Here is a 26,308-nt window from a genome sequence, read left to right on the forward strand (position 1 = left end):
TGCATGATTTCTTTTATGACGTCTGCATTGGCTTTCCCAGATTTTAGAATGGGGATGGATAGGGGCATATAAAAATCTCTCGTTTGTTTTCAAAGAGCCGGTTTCAATAAGCTTCCAATACATGGGTTTCGGCATCTGTTTGTAGAGAATAATTAAAATTCTTCTCAATTTATTATTTGATGTTATTGTACTGGATTCAAGAATTATTGTAGATGACCACATTAGTTTTCTTATGTTTTAATAATTTACTAAGCGGTATAAATAATTTATCCAAGAGAGACAAATGAAACCAAAGAAATGTTTAAACTCATAAGTCGAAAATAAACTGACAACGCCATGGAAAAAAAAACCACTTCCATTGTTTTACTGCAATATAATTTAAGATGTTAATATAAGCCGGTATTTTTTTTTGCCTGCTTTTTGAAGTACTTTATTCCTTTTAGTTATGGGGTTCATTTCTTCATATAGCAAATCTTGTATTGAAATAAAGATCCGACATTTCGTATTTGTGTTGGATGTGTCAAACATTTAATCACTCAACCTAAAACTGAATGGGATACACCATATTACCTAAAACAAACACAAAAACGTCAACAAATAGCGTTTAAGTATGCAATAATTGAGTAAAATAGTACACATGATATGTATGGTCTTTCTGGTTTCTCTTTAATGCTATGTAGTTTATAAGTTTAATTCGTTACATTAAATATGACTTTCAGCGAGCATTGTTAATTTTAAAATCTAAGAATCAAGGGTTTGAAATTCAATCTTACGAGGATACGGTTAAAATCTTGTGTATCCAATATGTTTAGTCTTTTAAGTATAAGACAGAAGAAAAGAGTTCTAGCAAACAAAGATCTGGCCGGGAAATGGAAAAGTAAAGCCTAAGGAACCCGGGTGTAAAATTTTTAAATTTCAATAGATTAAGTCTACTGTAATCCTAATCCCTCTTTTGGGTAACAAAAAGCAGTGACTGTAAATTTCGTTATTAAACATTCGACATTGATGAGATTTACAAATGCAATGACATATTATCCAATACAATTATTTTTTGTACCTTTTATAGTGTTGTCAATTGGGACTTGACTATCTGATTTGTTTCTATCTAAAACAACAACATATCTGTTTCGTCAAAAGAAAAAAACATGTTCTCAAACTTAATTAGAACATTGAAATTCGAGAGAAAATTACATTGGTCTTTTACTGTACACATGACACCGATGTACCAAGGAATTGAAATTGAAATCGTTATTTTAATAATTCGATTTTATTTGACTGCACAAGTAAAAGCCGATGTGTCAAAATAGATTTCTTGAAAAATATTTAATATACTATCTAACTTTTTCATATTAAATCAAATTGGTGGAGAAAAGAACAGTAAAATAACACTTAATGTTTATGACCAGGATCAAAAACATTCAACATATTTGCTCTTACATTTATATATTTTGTTACTTTGTGTTTGAGTTGTGTGATGCATGTGCGATTAATAATTATTGTAAAATTGAACATTGGGCTCCATGGGGTTCTTGTAATGCTACATGTGGAGGAGGAGTACAGGAAAGACAGAAGAGAATCTGTTGTGATACTTCCTTATATCACTCACTGAAAGGATGCTTAAGCGGTTGTAACATTCCATTCAGTTGGTGGGAGGCAAATGCAACAGAATATAAAACCTGTGGAAAATGTCAAAGAGGAGGAAAATTTATTACCAATAAAAACCAGTGCATCTGTCCTTATGGTTTCGGAGGATCTTGTTGTGATTGTAAGTGTTACAATTCAAACACCAAAATGTGAACCAAATGAATTAATAATTCGTATAATCAGTAAATGTCCAAAGACCTAAAATTGCTATAATCAATAACACTTTTAGAAAACTAAGTGCGTCTGAAATATTTTGTCTGGATTAAATTTCATCAGTAACGCTCAAATCCAAAAAATGAAAGCTAAGTTTGTAATGATATCTGCAAATTTAAAGTCAGGGGCTATATGAGCTCTATGACCAACCGTACGTACATAGTTCGCAAAATTTATTTATCTTCAATATTGCATGAGAGATTTGGAATAATATGTTCTGCTACAACGGTTGCAGCTTTTTAAGTAAGTAATTATAATATTCAAGGACATTTTTGACTTTGTTACACACACATTGTCTTTAATGTAAATCCTTATTTGGAAACAACTTTAACAACATCATTGAAAGCAAGTTTTTAAATTGATTTAGAAAAATGATCTAAACACATTCAGTAGACTTTAAGTCAATCAAAGCAAAGTTATCGACTTAATATCTAATAATGATATAGAGATTCAGAAATATCAAGTTACATTCAATCCCCTACATAAAAGAAGTAATATTACTGCTCTATAGATTAAATTTTTTAACGCATTTCAAATACAGAAAACAAGCAAATCCATTAATATAATTACTACATTTAATGTCACGTAGTTTCTCTTTTTTTTCTAATGTTAATAATTTTGTACTTTGTATAACGGTTGCTAAATTAAGACTAAAAACGTAGAAATATAAGTGTCAATTCAGTGGAAATGGTCGCTTTATAATGAACGCTTGTAAAATATAAATAAAAATTTACAAATGTCTTTAAAAAAATAGAAGACAGGAGTTTTGTTTTAAAGTCAAAAGCAAATATTATAGTTTCTATTAGTATTGTATATCTTTTTTTAAAGGTTCAGAGAAATCATTCAAAGCACATGACAACTATACACTTATGTATTGAGAGGTTTAGCTAGCTATAATACTAGGTTGAATCCACCATTTTCTACTAAAAAAAAAAATGCCTGTACCAAGTTAGGAATATGACAGTTTTTGTCCATTCATTTGATGTATTTAAGCTTTTAATTTTGCCATTTGATTAAAGACTTTCCATTTTGAATTTTCCTCGGAGTTCAATTATTTTGTTACTTTACTTTTATTAAAAATTGTAAATTATAATTTCAAGATAAAATATTGATCTTGAAATTTCTTTATCTTTATAAAAAAAATTTCAGTACAATATTTTGAATGTGACCCCTAACAGATCAGGCAGATTAGCCTGCATTTTTGGAGGGGTGGAAGAAATATCTCGGAATGTAATATTTTGTGCTAACATTTAGCAATATTATCTTTCATGTACCTAAACAAGAGTAATCCTTCATTTTCAAAATTATTATCGAAAATGTTTATGAGTAAGGCTATTGCCACGGAGAGTAAATTTAGAAGTTATGTATGTAACGTGCGATCGGGAGATTTCACAATTTTACTCAAGATAAAAGGTAAAATCACAAAAATAATGTAATCCTAGGAAAATTCAAAACGGAAAGTCTCTCATCAAATGGCAAAATCAAAAGCTCAAACACATCCAACGAATGAATAACAACTGCCATATTCCTAACTTGGTACAGGGCATTATCTTTCATGAATATAGAAAATGGTGGATTGAACCTGGTTTTATGGCTAGTTAAACCTCTCACTTGTACGACAGTCGCATCAAATTCCATTATATTGACAACAATGCGTGACCAAAAGAAACAATAGTAATAGGTATAAATGTCAAATATAGGGTTGCAGCAGTCATCATTGTGTTATAATCTTAAGCACTATAAAAACACCATTATGTAACAAAGAAGCACAAAAAGGCATATATCAAATTTAACAACCTTATGCATTGCCTTTTTAAATACGATTTCATTTATCTTTGTTAAATCCCCCCATAAAGGATTGAAAGATTTTTTAAACGTTTTAACATTAATATTTTAACGTAGAAATGCGCGTTTGACGTGCATTAGTTGATCCGCATGTAAACGTCACACAATTAGATATAAAATATTGTTGTCGTTCAAAGAATGAACAGAATATAGTATATAGTTCTTTTAGACACATCCTCTACAGCATATAAATTAGAAATAAGATACGACAGCTGGCTTACAATTTGACATTATCTTATATTTCAAGCTAATGCATGATGTGTAACGTGCATAATGTAAATCCGTTTGATAAGCATAAGAAGTTTTCATTTCCATTATATCAAAATTTATTGATGTGTGTGTTTTTTTTTCCAATAAACTAGAAACATCAACATATCAAACAAAACAACAACTGGTGATATTCCCGGTTTGACCCAGGCTTATGAACACGTGCTGTGATTGATCCTATCCAACAATTTATTGAGATTTAGGTGTTTACTAGACTAAGTATATTAATATATTTTTTTTTCAGCAAAAGTGACGACAGCAATAAAGAAATCATCGACTAAAATTTTGTCAACTACAAAATTCAGCATAAAGTCAACTGATACAGGAAAAGGTAATTGTTGTCTGGCCATAGAACCACAAAGTATCGGAATGCAATACATAGGTGTTGGTTATCAGGCGACGTCAGCATCAAAATTATTAACTTTATATGACTGCTTAAGTCGTGGTATCACGATATCTCAGTAGCATGCGTTCGGCGAGGGAAGAACAAAAAATTTGCGGAAACAAATTAACAGATCTAACATTGTCAGGTTGATGTTTAGACGAGTTGTATATACATAATGTACACAGCCATGTATCACCATAACTGCTGGTGATCCGATGGATAAATCTGTAGTAGAGTTGTCACTGGTTCAGACGTACTTATAACTAAATTATTTCTGTGACTGTATCTTGCATTGATTTGTAGGATCCTTTAATATAGGTAATTTAGCTGATCTGTAAAAATAACATCTTCATGCCTTATATATCATGTACTGTAGTACGACACTAGATTAAAACTGACGTGGAAAGGTAACACCCAGCCACCGAAAGCTTCATTGTGGTCGTGTGGTCAAGCGCGCCGGTTACAGTGCAGGCGATTTGGTGCCATTTTAATAGGGGAATATCTACAAAGCTGACAAAATCAAACGCAATCAATTAATGGAACAAGTTCAATTCTCATCCATATATTATAACTATAAACTACAAAGCTAAATGTAGTATCATTTCTTATATGGTCTTAAATACCATATTTGTTCCAAAGGAGGTTGTTATGTAAAGCCCAAATCCCGCTAGACCACGATGGCAACACGCTAACCGCGATCTAAAATAAATTCAAATCGTGGTGAGGTCGCGGTATGAGCGGCAAGAAAATGTATACTTTGATAGCAACGAATCCTGATCCAGCAGAGATTTCGAAATGACCAATCCAACCTGAATCACAACCTATTGCTGGTCCATCAAGCTTAAATGACGATGTGTTAGTGAACGATAGCAGGGATGACAAAGATGTGTAAATCATGGTCGAGCCGTTAGAGAAAAAGGACTAGAGGTCCAAAATGACATACAAACAAACAAAACCTGGAGAGCTTTGATATATATTTCATGTGACAATGAGAAAGAGCTTGACGGACGTCGTATAAACGTAGTAAGGCCGTAAGAAGAGCTGATGAGGACGGCATAGGCGTGCTAGAATCGTACTATGATCTTCAACAGCGTGGTTAGAACGTGACATAGTCATAGTTGAAGCGTAGTTGAGTCGCAGTGAGAACGTGAGGTCGTAATAACATCGTTGCGCAGTCTCTCCTAATCGAATCACGCTTTCTCTACGCTCTCGCTACGATGGTACAGCGACCCTGCGATCTTAGCACGACCTTACTGCGCTCTCACTACGCTTCTACTACGACCTGATTTCGCCACGACCGCACCACGATTGTTTTGAACATGCTCAAAGTTGAATTGGCCACGCTCATCACGATCTTGAAGACCTCTACACCACCGTGATAGACCTACTGCGATCTACACCATCGCACTACGATCGTCAAAATTTGCATTTTTTTTACAGATCGTAGTACGATCGTGTCCTAGTGGGACTGCGGTATTAGCCATATTTTAAAATTATGATTGATTGACTGATTATTGGTTCTTTATCGTGCTTGACGACATATGTTTTACTCATACACAAGTCGAAAACTAATATACGATGAATCATTTGAGAATGCCATCGGTAATAGAGGGTTTCGTAAAAAAAAATTTTTTAAAATCTTGAAAGCATATACTTGAATAAATATAGAAAGTAGGTTAAAATCTTTAAATTATTTCCTACTCATATATTTGATGTTTTTTTCAATGAACAAAATATCGACCCGATTATTAGTACTGTTAACGGAAATTTAGGACCAGAATTAAATGATGGAGTTGCATATCTACATGGTAGGGCTGGGCTAAAATATATACGATGTGAAAGGAAAGTAATTTGTTCTATGCCAGAATTAATCACAATAAATTTTAATACATTTTTATATACATTTATAATAGATTGGAAAGATATAATTGACGATATATATCCGTTATGAAAAATTGTCAAACGTGTTAATATTTTTGTAAATTGTTAAGAAAAGTTGACAGTGACAACCAAATATCTGTAAATGACCACATTTCCAAAGGACAACCCCATGAAATGAGAAGCACAACCACTAAGATGTTTCATATTATATGTACGAACTATTAAAAATTACATTTAAGGGATTTTCAGACGAACGATAGTCTTACAAAGAACAAACAAGTCAGATAAATTTACTAGGCGGGAGACGCTAAATCTATCAGACAAAAATTATGATAAGTTAATTATTTTGTTTAAAGTAGGAAAATGAAAACAAAAAGATAATAATTGTGTAAATAATTTGAACCAATATATAACAATTATCAAAACATGCGTAACAAGTTTTGTAAATATAGGGAAAAGTTTGCATGCATATCCTCATTTATAAAATCATAAACTCAAAACTTCATGAAAACACACACCATGAGAAATAACAATGCAAAAATAATATTTAATAAAGTTTATATATATTTCATACAGTGAAAGATGACTGTGCGAGCGGACCATGTCAGTACGGGACTTGTCATGATAATGATGTTGGTTTTCATTGTAATTGTGTTTTCTTTTCTGAAGGCAAACTGTGTAACAAACGTAAGTAAAATAAATATATATGATGTGGATACACTTCAATAAAAACGGATTTGAAATACTGAGTAACTTATCTCAGTTAAAGAAGTGTTCGCGGTTTGTCTCAACATTGTTTTAATACAGTTAATATTTCTATAGAAACAACATTTAAACAAACATTTCCTAGTTTTAGTTAAGCTCAACAATGTAATGTTCTGTCATAAGATATTTTAATTGTAGTAACATTATGGTCCATAGCTGTTATAGGCTTAGCATCTTTGGCAGTAATTCTAATATGGTGTTGTTGTTGCTGTTGGATTATAGGAATGTAAGTGTTTATTATTTAATGTTGATATGATATTTTTTATCTCAATTCTGATTAGAGACATTTAAAGGAAATTCATTAAGTTCCATTTAGCAATACATAGTTTGTATTTTTCTGTTCATTTGAGTTTAAAGATTTACTAGATAAAAACATTGCTTCATCATATAAACAGTGCTTGGCAAATGAAAAATTTCAAGTCGATTAATTTGCAAACGTAAAACAATTTATTGTTTGTTACATTTTTCGCCTATTTCAGAGGTAAAAATGATGAATCAAGGAAAACAACAAAACGTAGGAATCAAAAGATTAAACCAACACCAATGCAAAGACATAGTGAAGAATGGTGATGGGAGTTCGTTGTAATGACGTTGACTGCAGTCTGATAACTTTTAATTTAAAACATAATGTTATTATATAATATTATTGCATAAAAACTTTATCCAAGATACCAGGCTTATATTTGCGTAGGGTTATATTAGTTACATAGTGTGTTAGTGACCCAATACGATATATACGGGATAAGAGCGAAGCTCGAACCCCATATGGAATGTACTGACCCCGTATATATCGTATTAGGTCACTAGCACACTATGTAACCAATTTATCTTACCAAAAGAGGGACGAAAGATACCAGAGGGACAGTCAAACTCACAAATCGAAAACAAACTGACAACGCCTGGCTAAAAATGAAAGAAGGCAAACACAAGCAATAGAACACATGGCACAATATAGAAAACTAAAGAATAAGCAGCACAAACCCCACCAATAACTAGGGATGATCGCAGGTGCTCCGGAAGGGTAAGCAGATCCTGCTCCACATGTGGCACCCGTCGTGTTGCTTATGTTATAACAAATCCGGTAAATAGACTAATTCGGTAGGTCACATTCATGAAAGGGAAGTGGATTGTAGTTACAACTAATATCATTTGCGAAACGGTTATTCCTAAACAATCAACCAACTCGTGATGACGTCCGTAACTATCTTTATTTGTTGAATTTAGACTTGAGTTCTCTTTGTAATCATGCGACATCTAATGTCAACAATGATAATTTAATATCAACAACCTTGATATAACAATATTTAACAGAACTTTCAATCTGGGACTATCATACTAAGTTAGTATAATAGTCCAGGTTTCGATACATTTAAATAATCAAATAGTGCCAAAGTCGAAACTCCACTACTAACCGTGTATTGAAATAAGCCCCGCCTCCCTACTAACCTAATATTGAATATACACGGTCTACACGCGGAGGCTTTTAACCAATCATATTCCTAGAAATGTCTAGGAGGTAAGATAAATGAAGTTGAAGATCCTTGTATATCCGATATGTATTTTCTTCTCATTAATCCGTTAAGTGTAGTCAGGGTCATGTATTACCTAACTAATGGGAAAGACGACTCTTCAAGAATCACTTCTTCCAAACATAGATATCCTAACGTGTCCTGTTCTGAATTGTCATTCGGAAACAAGGAGATTTTACGGTGTTATTTCTTTATTGTTTACACTTTTATATTTATATTTACTAAAAGTTTATACTCTACATTTTTTTGCTTGCATCATTATCAAATTCTCTATTTTTTTGTTGGCGTCTTTTTTTTTTAGATTGATATAAAAATGAAGAGATGTGGTATGGTTGTCAATGAGACATCTAAAGACATTAGGTATGGTACAATGTTTTACAATGTTTATTATGAAGATTTGTGTGTGTCTGTGTATGTTTACACAGTTTTGTCCCAATTATTGTCAAATTGTATGTCTGTTTGAGCTGCTGACCGAATTTTGTCAATATAATAGAACTATAGACAGCTCTTATACGTGTGGGAGGGTGAGCTAGGTATAAAACCAAGTTGAAAGCACCAATATGGGTTTTTTTTCGGAAAGAGTGCGTACAAAGTCTGAAATATGACAGTTGTTCTTATGCCTTTTTTCATTAATTGACAGCGTTTAATTTTGTAAGCATTGATGGACTTCCGTTCTTGAATTTGCAATGTAGTAAGGTATTTATTTTACACTTTTTTATGTATCTTCGGAATATGTATTAGTGAATGAAATCAACCAAATGTGTAAGGGTTATTAACATTGTGGCCGCAAGCGAGATCAGAATACGCAAAATGAAACCATTACTTGTTTTCGCTTCATGAAATTAATATGGCGAAATGGCAGCATCAGATAAGCTTTTAAAATCAAACAACGAGAGAAAGCGAAAACATAATTGTATATCTGTAGTAATTTAATGTGACAGACTCGTTTGATAAAGGACAAACACTTTTTGTTGATATATGTTACGTAGACAATGCCGACAGGAACAAAGAGACAAAATTATAACGGAAAAGACATACTCCATAACAAAAACAAATCTGCTAAGATAATTGACCATAAATAGAAGTAGTTTACAATGAACATGCAAGATATTTATAACCATGCATAGCGCACAAAAAATGTTAATTCGTATTGAAAGATATTGACGTTGTATGGTAACAAGAACGATAAAATTCGAATCAAGAAAGACTACGTTAAATACATACACGATTTGTATCTCGTGTAATGCGGCGTTCACACATTGCCGATTATTGCTACCGTTTGAGTTCAGACAGCGAAAGACACGAAAAGTTAAAAAAATCGGATAACTATCCTCAATTATCTGGAATGTCCTATCATTGTCTGAACGCAGTCGTTTAAGTTCGTAACAGATCCCTACGGGTCGGGAATGGTCCTGGTAGTTCGGCGAAGCACCCCGACAGTTAAGTGCGTTCCGTAACATTCGGGGAAGAAACTCAGCCGATTTTGTCTAGTCGGATAACAACCGTGACTATGTCGTGACAGATTCTGCTGTATCGGATCAAAATCCTAATAATGTTCTGTGTTTTCTGGACGATGTCCTGTAGAACGGAAATGATCTGGAAAAATTTTTCATTGCTGTTTTTCTGCCGATTGAGTCCAGATTGCATTCAGATCTTATCGATTGCGAACCGTCATTACCGAAACCGTTCGTGAACAGTCCCGTTATTAATACGAAATTTGTCAATGATACGGATAACTTCCGTCAGCGTCGGTTCACTGTCTGGTCACTGTCTGAACTCTGTCGGATTATATTCGGTATAATCGGGACGCAGTCGTGACAGACTCGGTCGAATTTTACCATGCGAAAGATACAAATCGGATTAGAATCGGATTAAGAACAGGATTATCGGGACAAATTCTCTTGGAAACGGTTGAATATCGACGCTTTTTGAACAATATCTGATTGTTGTCGTGATTAAAAAAATGTTTTTTTACAAATTTTAATTAAAGTTTGAATTTCCATCCACGATTTAAAGGATCTTGATCAGACTTTTGACAAATTTTAATCGGGAATGGTCCTGTTAAGGACGGCAGTACAAATCGTTAATGTGTGACCCCAGCTTTATACAAATAACTTACAAAATCAAACTTTATCAATTAACGGAATGAGTAAAACCAACTGGCATATTTCTGGCTTGGTACAGACATTTTTTAAAACCACTCATTTGTACGAAAGTTGTGTAGAGTTCAGTTCTTTTGCTACTATTGGGTACGCAACTCAGAAAAAAACCATACAATGTTAATGTGAAAATAACTGGTATCCAGCATCCAAAACAGTGTACACATATATCACAGACATAATGCACAACTGACTAAAAAATTTTAAACAAACATACATATTTATCTACTCAAGATGCTAACAAATAAATGCTGATATAACAATGATATAAAGAGTATGATGTAATTTTATATTTAATGGCCGATAACACGGTTGGCGTTACATGAAATAAAGGATATATAACCAAATATTTTACATACTTTCATACAAGTTAGAGGTTGAGCTAGCTATAAAACCAAGTTTATGCTGCATTTTATTTACATTAGAAATTGCCTAACTGTACCAAGTTATTAAATGACAGATTTTCCATTTGTTTGATGTTTTCGAGCTTTTGATTTTTTTACAATAATTATTGATAAAGGACATTCCATTTTGAATTTTCCTTGGAGTTCGGTATTTTGGCTATTTAACTTGTGCTAAAATGATTAGCGTCACAATTAGAGGAATTTTAATATAACAGTAACCGTACACACGACAAAGCTATATAATAGAATCAGAGAGCTAACAACGTGAAAAACGTTTTGAAATGCTGATGTGAGCAAAGCGGAATAACTCGATAGTTTTTTTTCTGATAATATGACAATGTATTCATTGTGTAATACAATATAATGACATAGAACGTAATATATTTTTATTCAATAAGCGCATCAAAAAGACTTTCAATAACATCAATTATTCTACTAGAGTTTGCTGTTCCTTTATTTCTTATATAATGACAATTTAAGAAACCATTTTGTACACATTTGCCATTTCACCAATATATTTTTGTTTATAAGATCTTAAATTAACTTTAATTTATTTATATAATTTCTTACTACTATGAAGCTATATAACAAAGCAATGCACAATATAAAAAAAAACTAGGTATATGTGCCTGTCCCTAGTCAGGAGCCTGTAATTTAGTGGTTGTCGTTTGTTTATGTGATACATATTCGTTTTTCGTTTTTTTTTTAATTTAAATAAGACCGTAAGTTTTCTCGTTTGGATTGTTTTACATTGTCATTTCGGGGACTTTTATAGCTGACTATGCGGTATGGGCTTTGCACATTGTTGAAGGTCGTACGGTTATCTGTAGTCGTTAATTTCTGTGTCATTTTGGTCTCTTGTGGAGAGTTGTCTCACTGGCTATCATACTGATTTACGAACGATGAAAATATGATTTAGATTTTTTTATCTAATACAAAGTTATGTTGAAAATGATTAAAACATTCTCCTTTATTAGGTAAATACTTGATTTTGATCCTTTGTTTGTTTTAATGAAATCAGAACAAAATATAAAAGACGAAGTTTTCCCTGTTTGTGGCTTTTATGTAGAATTCCCGTTTTAATTTCTTTTACTGATGCCAAAATAGAACAAGCCATTTCTACCAAAACACATGAGTGCTAGAATGTTTCCCTTAATATAAAATACTTTTTAAAATGCATTCATTTCTGTGTGTATGATCCTCCAAGCTTATGAATTCAATGACATACCAGCAAGGGTTGAGTTGTCAATTGTTTTGATTATTGTATGATTTTTTTTAAAATACCAAACTCCAGGAACGGAAATTCCGTAAACAAATGGCAAAATCACACGCATAGAGAATAGATATAGGAAGATGTGTTGTGAGTGCCATATTCCTGACTTGGTTCAGGCATTTTCTGATATAGAAAATCTTAAACCTTTTTTTAATAAAAGAACTTGATATTAGTAAAAGCAATCTGAACAGCTCAATAGTATTTGACACCTATTCACTAATTTGATTATATTAAACTGAAAAATTGTTTACTCGCCCAAGTAGAAGATGTACTGACTAATAATAATATTCAATAAACTGTCATACAGACCTTGAAATGTTGGTTTCAAAAATGTCGTATGCCGATATTTTTAATTTTGTGTCTCTTAAATTAATCTAAACAAGAAAAATGTGATTACTTAATTGTCAGACTGAATATTAAAATTTACTTGATTTTACTGTAACAATAAACAGTTGTTGAAACATTGGAATTCAAGACTAACAATTAAAGAATTAATATCATGTAAAAATTCAATAACATTGTCATTTCTGAAATTATCTCAGTTGATTTCTGTATTTTCCTTTCTTTACGCATTAAAAGGTATGGAGGTACCAAGGTGAAATATCAATATGAACGTCGATGAAAACCATTCAACACTTTGACACAGTAAAAAACAAGAAGAGAAAGAACATTCAACTAACCCTAACACATTACATTTGTCATTTTGGGCCCTTTAGCTTACTTTTTGGTTTTTAGCCAGTCCGTGTTGAAGGCCGTACTCTGACCTAGTACACACAATTATGACTTAGATGGAGAGTTTTCTCATTGACACTTATACCACGTCTTATTATTTCTATCATAAGTCGAAAACACATTAACAATACCTTAGCAAAAAAAAGTACAAGAAACACAATATAGAAAACCTAATAGACTGATTAACATAAATTCAACCTAAATTTTTAAATCATTGGTCATGTAAATCTTCTAACTCTTAAACTTGACTGATATGAAAATTAGAAAAAAAAGGGAAACGTTTTTCTTGACAAAAGATAGGCAAGTCTTTTACATATAAAAGCAACAAAGACATTAGAAAATTTAAAACACAAGGCACAATAACAGTTAAAACAAAATCCAGAGCAACATGAACTCCTTAAAAGAAAAACTTTGGGTCAACATGTTGCACCCGTTGTGTTGCTCACATAAGTACAAACCTGGTGATAAGCTTTAAGTCTAGTTCGATAAGTCAGACAAGGAAAAGTGAACGGAATTGTGGTGATGGTAATTTAATAATCCTCAAAAAAGTGCTGTGCTTTATTTATTAAAAGAATCGAAATGATCGAGCATTATACAGTGTTTTATTATTTTTTTTTGTCGCATGAAGCACTATTTCTTCAAATATTGGAGTTTAAATGGAGTTATTTTCATGCTTATCATTTTTTTTTAGTAAACAGGAATTTTAGCGTATATCTAAGATGATTAATGGCAAAAGCTCTCTATCAGAGTTTTCCTCCTTTAAAATCAAAGAGGAAAACAGAAAAATGTATAAAAAAATGAAGAAAAACTCACGAGTTAATTGGTCGTTCAGATAAATTTGATCGGAAATCAGTATACCACATCTCCTAATTTTTATTTCACCCTTTTTTGGTCTCGGGCGCATATACACAATTTCAATCCTGGTATCTATGATGGTTGCCATAGCTGTTGGATTTTTTATTCCCTGATGTTATCACCAGCCAAGTAGTCAGCACTTCTGTGTTAACATGGATTATCATCTAAATGGTCATAATTATAAATTGACAAAACTTTGAAATTGTGAAATACTTAGGTTGTTCAACCCCAGGAATAGATTACCTTAGCTGTAATTTGAAAAACATTTAGGAAATGTTGGTCCTTAATGCTCCTCAACTTCGTACTTTATTTGTCCTTTTAAACTTTTTTATTCGAGCGTCATAGATGAGTCTTTTGTAGACGAAATTTGCGTCTGGCCCAAATTCAAAATTTCAATCTTGGTATCTACGATGACCTTTTCTCCGCAACGTTAAAGCTCGAGCGTTAAAGAGGCAATAGCTGTCAAATTGATATCCTCCGATTTAACTCAAATTCTCATATTTGATTTATAAAAATGTAAAACTTTGATCCAATTTATAAAAAGTTTAAAATAAACAATACACAAGACATGGTCTTGATAATATGTAGCTTCGTTTCGTGTGTATTTTAGTCTAGACGCCACCTACTTAACTGTCGAGTTAACCTGAACACATCCGATTATTATCCATACAGGCGATATAAACATAAATAAAAATATAAATAGATATCAGACTCTTGCATTTGGATTTTTCTAGGTCTGTTTAATTTCATATTATAGATTAAAATATATATTAACCATCGTGTTTACCTGTATAAGAATTGGTTTTTTTTTTGTGGAAAGAATCAGTCAATCAAATTATTTAGCTTTATTTCACATTCAATATTGACATTCTTTTCATTTAAATAATTGAACACGCACAATGCATGCAGTATCCCTCTCTAGATAAGGCGTCAAATTGGAGTTCACATAAAGGCGGATTCAGTGAGATCGTATTATTCAATTGCAAGTGAATAATTCCTCATCAATGTTTTTTTCAGCTGATTTTGACCACATTGCTAAATGCGATATATTATTTCACTTTAATACGACTGTTACACCTTATAATTAACTATAGGCTCTCAAGAGCCTGTGTCGCTCACCTTGGTCTATGTGCATATTAAACAATGGACACAGATAAATTCATGACAAAATTGTGTTTTGGTGATCATGATGTGTTTGTAGATCTTACTTTACTGGACATTCTTCTTGCTACAATTATCTCTATCTATAAAGAAACTTGGCCCAGTAATTACAGTGGAAAATTTATACTAAAAATTTACAAAAATTTACAAATATTTATGAAAATTGTTAAAATATGACTATAGAGGGCAATAACTCCTTAAGGGGTAAACTGACGATTTTGGTCATGTTGACTTATTTGTAGATTTTACTTTGCTGACGATTTTGGTCATGTTGACTTATTTGTAGATCTTACTTTGCAGAACATTATTGCTGTTTACAGTTTATCTCTATCTATTATAATATTCAAGATAATAACCAAAAAACTGCCAAATTTCCTTAAAATTACTAATTCTTGGGCAGCAACCCACAACAGGTTGTCTGTTTTGCCTGAAAATTTCAGGACAGATAGATCTTGCCCTGATAATCAATTTATCCCCTGTCAAATATGCTCTCAATGCTTCGGTTTCAGAGATATAAGCCAACATCTACATTTCGCCCCTATGTACTATTTTTAGCCATGGTGACCATCTTGGTTGGTTGTCAGGGTCACGCCACACATTTTTAAAACTAGATACCCAAATGATGATGGTGGCCAAGTTTGGTTAAATTTTGCCTAGTAGTTTCAGAGGAGAAGATTTTTTTGAAAAGAATACTAAAATTTAAGAAAAATGGTTAAAAATTGACTATAAAGGGCAATAACTCCTTAATGGGTCAACTGACAATTTTGGTCATGTTGACTTATTTGTAGATCTTACTTAGCTGAACATTGTTGCTGTTTACAGTTTATCTCTATCTATTATAATAATATTCAAGATAAATAAAATTACCAAAAACAGTCAAATTTCATTAAAATTACCAATTTAGGGGCAGCAACCCAACAACGGGTTGTCCAATTCATCTGCAAATTTCAGCGCAGATAGATCTTGACCTGATAAACAATTTTATTCTGTCAGATTTGCTCTTAATGCCTTGGTTTTTGAGTTATAAGCCAAAAACTGCATTTTACCCCTATGTTCTATTTTTAGCCATGACAGCCATCTTGGTTGGTTGGCCGGGTCACCGGACACATTTTGTAAACTAGATATCCCAATGATGATTGTGGCCAAGTTTGGTTTAATTTGGCCCAGTAGTTTCAGAGGAGAAGATTTTTGTAAAAGCTAACGACGGACGACGACGCCGGACGCCGGACGCCGGACGCCGGATGCAAAGTGATGGGAAAAGCTCACTTGGCCCTATGGGCTAGGTGAGCTAAAAATTAATTGTCAGATTTGACATGTTCTATGAAAAAAAGAATCTGAAAGCCGTCATTGGAAATTCATTGACAAATAGATATAGCCTGGTGTATATTAAAAAGTAAAATCACAAAAATACTGAACTTAGAGGAAGATCAATTGGGAAAGTCCATAATCACATGGCAAAATCAAATAACAAAACGCATCAAAAACGAATGGACAAGAACTGTCATATTCCTGACTTGGTACAGGCATTTTCAAATGTAGAAAATGGTGGATTAAACCTGGTTCTATAATTTGATAAATCATTTACAAAGATAAAGTAAAATAAATCAAACCCCATATATGAATCAAAATGAACTAAATAGTTTGTCAACAAAATTACAATTAAATGAAACCAAAGATTAGGTAAATGAAATCCAAACCTTAAATAAGAGTTCAACATTACCTAAATTTATATATATTGGGCGGTCCGTTTAAAGGCATGAAAACCGAACTATAATGTCCAATAACTTGAAGGCAATTATAGACATTGTAAATAATAACTAGTACAAGAACCAGATTCATCTTTTTTCTTTTGGACGAAATATTATTATAGCCTACAAGTGTGTAATACCCATATTCAACTTGGTTAAGAATTACATGTAGTGTGTACATGGCATATGCATATTAAATCAATCATAAAAAACAACATATCAAGCAATAATTGTTTGCGACTATGTGCCGTTTAAAAATTCGAACCATAAATCTATGAAAATTGTCAGCTTAATTTTATAACAAACATATTAATTTATTTTGAAAGGGTGATTCTAATTTCTTATTCCTTGTATCCAAGCCGAAGTAATATCTTAAATAAAAAGGAAACCAAAATCATGAGGTATTTTTTTTTTTTTTTTCATTTTTCATTGTATGTTTTGTCGTTGTAGAATTCCGAATATGGTAGTCGAGAAATTTATATCAGTTCGTGTTTAAATTGAGAAGTTGAAATTACCCTCGTAAATTTTACGGACGCAATCGCGAGTTGGTTGACCGTTATAGAATAACCGTTTCACAAATGATATAAGGTGTGTTCATTATGTCGTAATTACAATCCTCTTCCCTTTTCACCACAAATATGACCTACCGAAATAGACTATTTACCGGTTTTGTAATAACGAGAGCAACACGACGGTTGCCACATGTGAAGCAGAATCAGCTCACCCTTCAGGAGCACCTGAGATCACCCCCAGTTTTTGGTGGTGTTTGTGTTGCTTAGTCTTTGGTTTTCTGTGATGTGTCTTTTCTGCTATCTTTGTCTGTTGTTTTTTTTTTTGTTTTTTTTTAGCTATGGCGTTGTCAGTCTACTTTCGATTTATGAGTTTGACTGTCTCTCTGGTATCGTCCGCTCCTTCTTTGTAATTAAGTATACGTAATCAAGCATCTATCTCAGTTTGAAGAATATCAGAAGCCTCATTCGTAGGTTAAATAAAAAATAATCAAACAGGCTATGAAACTGTCTTAGTTAGTATGCTCCATATGTTCATTTGACTGTCCAAATTCTAAGGTTGTCTGCAATTATATTTACTGTTATGGAACTTTATTATAATGGCAGATGTTTCATAACATGTTTGTCTACTCTCTGGAAGATTTAAAATTTGAAATAATGTATCTAAACTTTTAATTATCAATTATAGTAGACAGAACTTTACAAGTGAGAGGTTTGGCTAGCTTTAAAACCAGGTTTATTCCTTAACCAAGTCAGAAACATGAGAGTTATTATTGTGTTTCAGCTTTTGATTTTGCAGTTTGATTAGGGACTTTCCTATTTTGACTTTTCCTCGGAGTTCAGTACTTTTGTGATTTTACTTTTTAAATGAATCCCAAATTCCTTGTATCATTGAGTTGCCATCTTATTGAAGTATATATTGATACATTGCCATTTTTCTCTTATTCGTGTAAATAAAGTTACGCATTTAGTGCGTTTAACTACAGTAACCTCTAGTATCCTCTAAAGAGCGTGTATGTGCGAAATTATATGAATGTAAACAAAGAGTTACTGTAGAAGACATGACAATACATAAAAATTAAGCTGGTATCACTATTTTTTCAAATCAGTGTTTCGTCGTCAAAATACATACAATAATTGCCACTGAACTTTAAAGAAACAACAATCAATCAAAGCAGTTTGCAACAACATGCCTAGGTCTATTAGACTATGTATTGAAGTTTTGTTTCAACATTGAAATATGTTATGGTCAATTATGAAAGGGTTATTGCACAATTATTTCATGCAGTACAATATTCTGTTGGAATATTATCTCTCATGATAAGTCTTTAACATTAAACGTTTTTGCAATAATAAATAATTTTGGATATTTAAAGTTTTTTAATATTCAATAAAAATAGTCTTAGTTATGATTTCCAAAGCTTTTATAAAATTCATCTTACTTTTCTGCTAGGTTTATGAAAAGATAGAAATATGTCATGTGAAATGTGTCTGTTCTGTTTAGAGGTTCTAAAGAAAAAGAAAATCAAATGAAGCCAAGATTAGAACAATCGTTACTAAAATGCAGTATTTGTGTATTCTTTTAACTCTTTTATTAGAAAAATATAAAAGAACTGTGGTTTGCTTATTGTTGCACTGTTATTACTTTTCGAAAACTGTGTTTTGATATCGACTGGCATCTTATCTCCCACTCTGGAGTGAAATATATTCAAGCACTTAATTTTCTTGTCAATGCACCATCGACAGCAGAGTATATACGAGTATCAAGTCAAGCTACGGTAACAAAGAGAGCCTGATTATAATTTGTTCTCCTTTGACACCATTTGCTAGTATGGTCTTGCGGAAACGATGATAGTCCGTCGGAAGAGGACGATAAATGGCTGAACCGTGTTAAGAGAGAACAATAGCTCTTGCACGTAAAATACAACCTTGTAGATTTTGAAAAAACCAGGCTTATGTCGCTTCAAAGCAGCACTCGCACCCTCAAAGTTGAAAAGGGTTAATATAAGTTGCAATAATTTGTTTCCCAATCCACTATAAATAAATATGTTTAAACTAACTTAAACTATTTTTTTTTTCTATTTTTTGTTTAAAATCAGGAAAACTTTCGACATTTTTAAATAAAATAATTCATATAACCACTTACGATGGGGTATTTTACTTTCTATTTAATAATGGGCCTGGTTTATGTAAATCAAATCGCAAATCGTTACTTTATCCTCCCGTAACTATTTTCCCGCGATAACGATAACTTCAAAATTAAAATTGGTTTACGACAAATCTAACACGGGTATTGCTTTATTAATGTTCAGTTAGACGAAATCTTATGGTAAAGAGAGAATGACACGAAATCTTCTGATCTGCTATTTTTGTTATATCTCTTGTGTGTTTGATTTGTGTTATACATGTAATCAATTTGGTAACAATTACTGTGTAGTGGAACAATGGGCTCCTTGGCTTAGTTGTAATGCTACATGCGGGGGAGGAGTTCGAATGAGACAAAAATATATCTATTGTGATAAAAGATTAGTAGATAAATCATTAAAAACATGTTTAACTAGTTGCAACATTCCATTCAGTTGGTGGCAGGCACATGCAACCGAATACAAGACCTGTGGGAAATGTACCCGTGGTGGTACCTACGATACCACACACAATCGTTGTAGCTGTCCAGATGGCTTTGGAGGATCTTGTTGCAATAGTAAGTTATAAAGTGTGAGCCATTTAACGGTATTCACCCTCAACTGTAAATTAGACTTCAATCATTCTAAAATATTTAAAAAAAGTTCCAATAATACAAACAAAAAAATAAGATTAATTCGGCTACAACCATTTATATGTCAATATTAAAAACATATCATTTCGAAACAGGATAGAATAATCACCATTCGAATCAGTTATTATATAAACAACTATTTTGTATCTTTTAATCGATATTTATTATTTCAATAAGCTATAATGCAGTTAAACAAGACAATTTATCTCAACTCAATAGGTCAAAATGCAAATGGTAGAACAATCCTTTTAAGACATCAACAACAAACCGTAGGTGTTGACATACAAGAGATCAGAGTGTTTTCAATATTCGACCAAATGGTAAAGTGATCGCCAAATGTTTTAAAACAAATTAACTGTTCTTACCTCCCAGCACACCATTAAAAGAAGAGGATAAGTTGTACAAGTCTGTGATGCAGGAATTCAAATCTCGTTGAAAAAAGGGTACATTATTTAAGGGGAAGTTCGAAAGAATAAGTCCATAGGCATTTTAAAATAATAAGTTAACCATATTTGTTTGGTTGTTTGTCTTGCACTCATTGAAATCAGTTACGACTTTAAGAACATTCAGTAAAAGTGAATTAAGTTTAGCAGTACAGAATAGTTTGTGCAATCAAAATTGAGAGATATTATAGTCTAGTATACTTGTTTTGCAGTAAGAACAACAACCACTACAACAGCGACAACAACCCGATCAACAGCCAAATCGACAACCAAATCAACAACCATATCAGCAACCAAATCAACAGCCATACATGTATCAACATCCATATCGAAACGAATGACACCAACAACACATACATCACTGCTTACGTCATCGTTAATAATCATGACACTCAAACCAGTTTTTATAACTAAAAAGGGTAACTATTAAATGTCAAAAGCAATAAAATTCAGCCTATGTTTACGATGTTATGTTTGACGCTATTTAATCCCATACATCTTATTTAGAGTTTTTTTTTTGCGTCGTATAATGCTATCATGTCGTCGTCTGCGTCGTCTGCGTGCCGAAGACACATTTAGTTTCCGGACAATAACTTTAGTTTTAGTCAATGGATCTCTATAATTTTTTACAAGAAGGTTTAATACTACTAGAGAAAGGTTAGGATTGATTTTGAGGGTAATGGTTCCAATAGTTTAGGAATTAGGGGCCTAAAAGGGCGCCCAAAATAATCATTTTTGTAGTTTTCAAACAATAACTTGAGTTTAAGTGTATGAATCTCTCTGAAATTAAACCACAAGTTTCCATACCATGAAGGGATGGTTAGTATTGACGTTGGGGGGTTATGGAGCAAAATGTTACGGAACTAGGGGCAAAAAGGGGGGAAAGGAGGTTTTTCTGGACAATGGACAATTAAGACAAATTAAAAGCAGTGTAAGGGAGGTAATTCTAAAACATTTAACATACAATGTTGGGTATGTTCAGATTAACCTCACTTACACTACTTGTAAATCATGTATATAGAAATGTCAGTTTTTGCACTAATTGCAAAAAAAGGGGGGGTGCTAGTAGTTTTCAATTTTTTTTTCCAAATTTCTCCAATTCCAAACTTTTGAAAAGTTTGAAGAAGAAATCTTTAATTGCACAATATTGAGCAATAGATTTGTAAGATCTTGACATTTGTTTTGTGTCAGAAACTTATATTATGTCAAAATTTTGATCGCAATCCAAATTCAGAGCTGTATCAAGCTTGAATGTTGTGTCCATACTTGCCCCAACTGTTCAGGGTTCGACTTCTCCGGTCGTATAAAGCGGCGCCCTGCGGAGCACCTGGTACAATGTATTTATTATTATGAATGTAATGTGTTCATTGTTTTCTTCAACTTACCACGTGATACTGAATTTAAAATGAAGTTATACTTTTAAAACATGTTATAACTATCAAATAAAGTTAATAAGAAATAGCTGTAAAAACATATAACTTTTCATAACAGCTGTATCCATATTTTGACTATTTTATTTATTATGTCTGTTTAGTTCAGGCATCATTGTAAATATAAGGGAATTTGCCTGTACAAAGTCAGGAGTATGACAGTTGTTGTCCATTCGTTTTTTATGTGTTTCGTCATTTGTTTTTGCCATGTGATTGGGACTTTGCAATTTGATTTTTCTCTGAGTTCAATATTTTTGTGATTTTACTTTTTACATAGTATAAAATTGAGAAAGGAAATGGGGAATGTGTCAAAGCGACAACAACCCGACCATAGAGCAGACAACAGCCGAAGGTCACCAATGGGTGTCCGTCTATGCTATGTTCATTGTCCTTGAATATATTTTCTTAGATAAGTTTCTTCTTAAAAAACAAATTGTTTAGTTAAATTCTCCCTTATTATGAGTAATCGGTCAACTATATTTGATGTATGGAATGGCATGACGATGTCTAATATTACCATGAACTAATTTCAATGGTTCATTGGTCATTCAATGTTTAGATTTTGTGATTTGATTGCTTTCTCGGGTATTATAAACGAAGGACCTCTATATTTGGTGTATAGATAAGTGTAAGATGCAAATGTCTATCTGGCAAAATGCGCAAACAGAAAAAAATAATAAAAATACATGGCAGAAACAAACTAATAATCAAACATATTAAAACAATAGAGGTTTAAATGATAAATATTTTTAAAAATAATATATCATTATAATCTTAATCAATAAAGTGTTACATTCATTCATGCCTAAAAAATATACAAATGAACTTTTTGTTACTATTATAATTTTTAAAGTCGATTAGGTGAAATGTACACCTGTACTTAAATTGCCATAAAAATATACATGTTTATCAACCATTATTTATATTATTGACAGGTTTTGACCATTGTGCCAGCAATCCATGTCTCTTTGGAAGATGCACAGATATGGTGGGTGATTTTCAATGTGAATGTGTAGTGTTTTTCGAAGGCAAAATGTGCAATAAGTGTAAGTTTGTATGTTCTATTTTGTCATTATATGGATAACACATAGATAAAGAATAAACTCGCAACACAGATTTTATAGTAAACATTTCCAAAATAGTTTATGTCGTTGCATGCCTGAAACCAACATTTTAATAAAATGACAAAATGTATTATGACTTCCTGCTGAATATTCAAACCCGGCATCTTTGATGATTTTTTGTTCGTATAATCAACCTCTAAGAAGAGTTTACTAAAATGACATTTTAGAAGTGTAATTTGCTGAATATATGACAGAATAGATAATTCTGAACTTAATTATCTAAACATCTGTCTCATTCATATTGAACAGACGTACGTACTAAAAACCCGAATCTGAACTGTTTTCGAACAAGTCTGTCAATACAAATAAGATGGTGTCATTATTCAGAATTATCTGAATAAGGTTATAACATAAAATGCAAATCGAAATGCAAAAAGTTATATGGTATAATGAGTAATTCTTATGATTTTCTAATTAGGTTTATATCTGAACTTTTAAAAGTCTGTTCTATATTTCATTTTAGTTACACCATTGACCATAGCTTTAATATCACTAACATCACTAGCTGTCTTCCTTATGTGTTGCTGTTTTTGTCGGTGTATTCTTGGAACGTATGTATATCAATGTTTTGCTCATCGCGCCAAAAGGGTCAAGTGAACTTTCTCATCATTTGACGTCCATCGTTGTCATCTTCTGTTGACTTTTAAAACAATTTTCTCCTCTGAAGTATCCTATGTCACCATCATTTTGTTTTCCTTTTTGCCTATTATCTTGTAAACTATAAAAGATAGAACGAATATGTAATCTGATAACAATAACAACATGAAAAGTTCTACACATAAGTCTAATGGTTGAAATTTCAGTCGAGTCATTATGAGAGTTACTACCATTTTTTTTGAAATTTGCCTTACAACTCCAAATTTAAATATATTGATAGAACCTTAAATAAGCAAAAATAAATTATCAGTAAGACAATATCTACAATTCGACGGTATTGAGGAAATTTTCCGACAAATCCTTAATGGAGTGATTGTCAGCAAGACAAGATCTATAAACTTGTCAAATTTTTTTCAAAAACTTTACAAGTTTTAGATTTTATGAACTTAATTACCCACCTTGATTTTTCATGACAATAAGATAATTGGTACGTGTATATAAATAAGAAGATGTAGTAGGGGTGCCAATGGGACCCCTCTACATTCAAGTCACAATTCATAATAAGTTAACAATAACAGGTCGGTTTTTTTTCCTTGAGCCTTGGTTCACATCGAATTTGGCTTACATCAATTTTCTCCTCTGAAAATACTTGGCCAAATTTAAGCAACCTATGTCACCATCATTAAAAGGAGGTATACCATAAACACTATGTCTGCAAACCAAGATGGCCGGTATGGCTACAAATGGAACATAGGGTAAAACACAAGTTTCGACTATTATTTTGAAAACCGTTATAATTAGATAAAATCTGACAGGACAAAACAGTTTTGTATTGAGCTCTTAGACTACCAATTATTCACATTCGTCAAAACTGCTAGACGACTTATTTTATGCGTTTTAGCCATTGAATGAGAACTCTTACATTTTGTTTTCCTTTTTGCCTACCATCTTGTTAACTATAATGGATAGAGCGAATATGTAAGCTGAAAACAATAACAACATGAAAAGTTCTACACATAAGTCTAATGGTTGAAATTTCAGTCGAGTCATTATGAGAGTTACTACCATTATTTTTTTTGCAATTTGCCTTATATCTCAAAAATTTAAATATAATGAAAAACCTTAAATAAGCAAAAATGACCAGCAAGACAATATCTACAATTCGACGGTATTGAGGAAATTTTCCGACAACTCCTTAATGGAGTAATTGTCTGCAAGACAAGATCTATAAACTTGTCAAATTTTGTCGATAACTTTACAAGTTTTACATTTGATAAATTTAATTACCCACCTTCATTTTTCATGACAATAAGATAATTGGTCCGTGTATATAAATAAGAAGATGTAGTAGGAGTGCCAATTGGACACCTCTTCATTCTAGTCACAATTCATAATAAGTTAACAATTACAGGTCAAAGTACGAACAGTAAGCTTTAAAGTGCCCCAAAATGACTAGTATAAAACAACTTGATTAGGAAAACCAATGGTCTAATCTATATATAGAGCGAGAAACGGGAAAAACTTATGAACCACATCAGCAAATGACAGGTCGACAACAACTGGACAACAGGCTCCTGAGTTACGACTTGTGCTTAAAAATGCAGCCGGTTAAATTGAAGATCCAATGACTCGTAAATGGTGGGCGTCACGCGCTGTGCGTTATGCAAGAAAATGTTACGGCGAATCTTCAAGGGGTCCGCGGTTGGTTTATTGCAGATAAAACATTCTGCATTTGCCAACTCACACTCTTCTTTACGGTAAATCTACCTTGTACAACCTGCCAATTTGATTTAAAATTTATTTTTTTTCGTGTTGAAAATTCATTATTTTTTTTTTATACTAGACGTTAAACAAGCAACAATCAATAAATCTACTTTACTTGCAATTAACAATTAACGTTGCTGTCAGGGTTACTTTCGATTGTTGTTGTTTATATAATAATATGTGGTTCTGTTCTAGGATTGTTCTGATAGATTTACAATGAAATCAACATTCAGTTTCTACAGTCAGATTGAGTCATCAATATATTACATGTACATGTGGCTAATTATAATGAACAAACTTTTTTCATAGATCGAACAGAGATGATGAAAAGAATAAAGTCAAACCACTGAAAAAGAAACTTAGACCAAAGCCATTAGGAAGACCGCCACGATATAAGGATTGGTAGAAACGAGTGTTTGCATGCACAAAACTCTATGCTACATAGCGAAGATTTATATTTAACAAATGCAACAAAAAGATAATATGTTACCGTTTTTTTTTAAATTAACGATATCACGACATGTTTCGATTCAAAAGTTTTAATTAATTTACTTGAAACTTCTTCGGCATAGGTTTATTTTTGTATTTCAACAACTCATTTATTTGAATATCAAGGATCAGGATGAGGGTATCACCAGCCCAGTAGTCAACACTTCGGTGTTGACATAAATATCAATTACATGTATGTGGTCATTTTTATAAATTTCCTGTTAACAAATTTTTGAAAATTTCGGAAAAACTAAGGATTTTCTTATCCCAGGCATATATTACCTTAGCCGTATTTGGCACGACTTTTTGGATCCT

At 32.3% G+C, this 26,308-nt stretch overlaps 1 long non-coding RNA gene across 1 annotated transcript; it reads left to right on the forward strand.

The window, feature by feature from the left end:
- The first annotated feature begins 6,809 nt into the window (after positions 1–6,809).
- On the forward strand, positions 6,810–7,601 carry LOC139495502 (uncharacterized). The gene is made up of 3 exons (XR_011657369.1): positions 6,810–6,922; positions 7,139–7,226; positions 7,480–7,601. It is a non-coding gene; the product is annotated as an uncharacterized lncRNA (long non-coding RNA).
- The last annotated feature ends 18,707 nt before the right edge of the window (positions 7,602–26,308 follow it).

Source organism: Mytilus edulis, chromosome 1 (assembly GCF_963676685.1).
Source record: "Mytilus edulis chromosome 1, xbMytEdul2.2, whole genome shotgun sequence".
NCBI classification, from domain to species: Eukaryota; Metazoa; Mollusca; class Bivalvia; order Mytilida; family Mytilidae; genus Mytilus; species Mytilus edulis.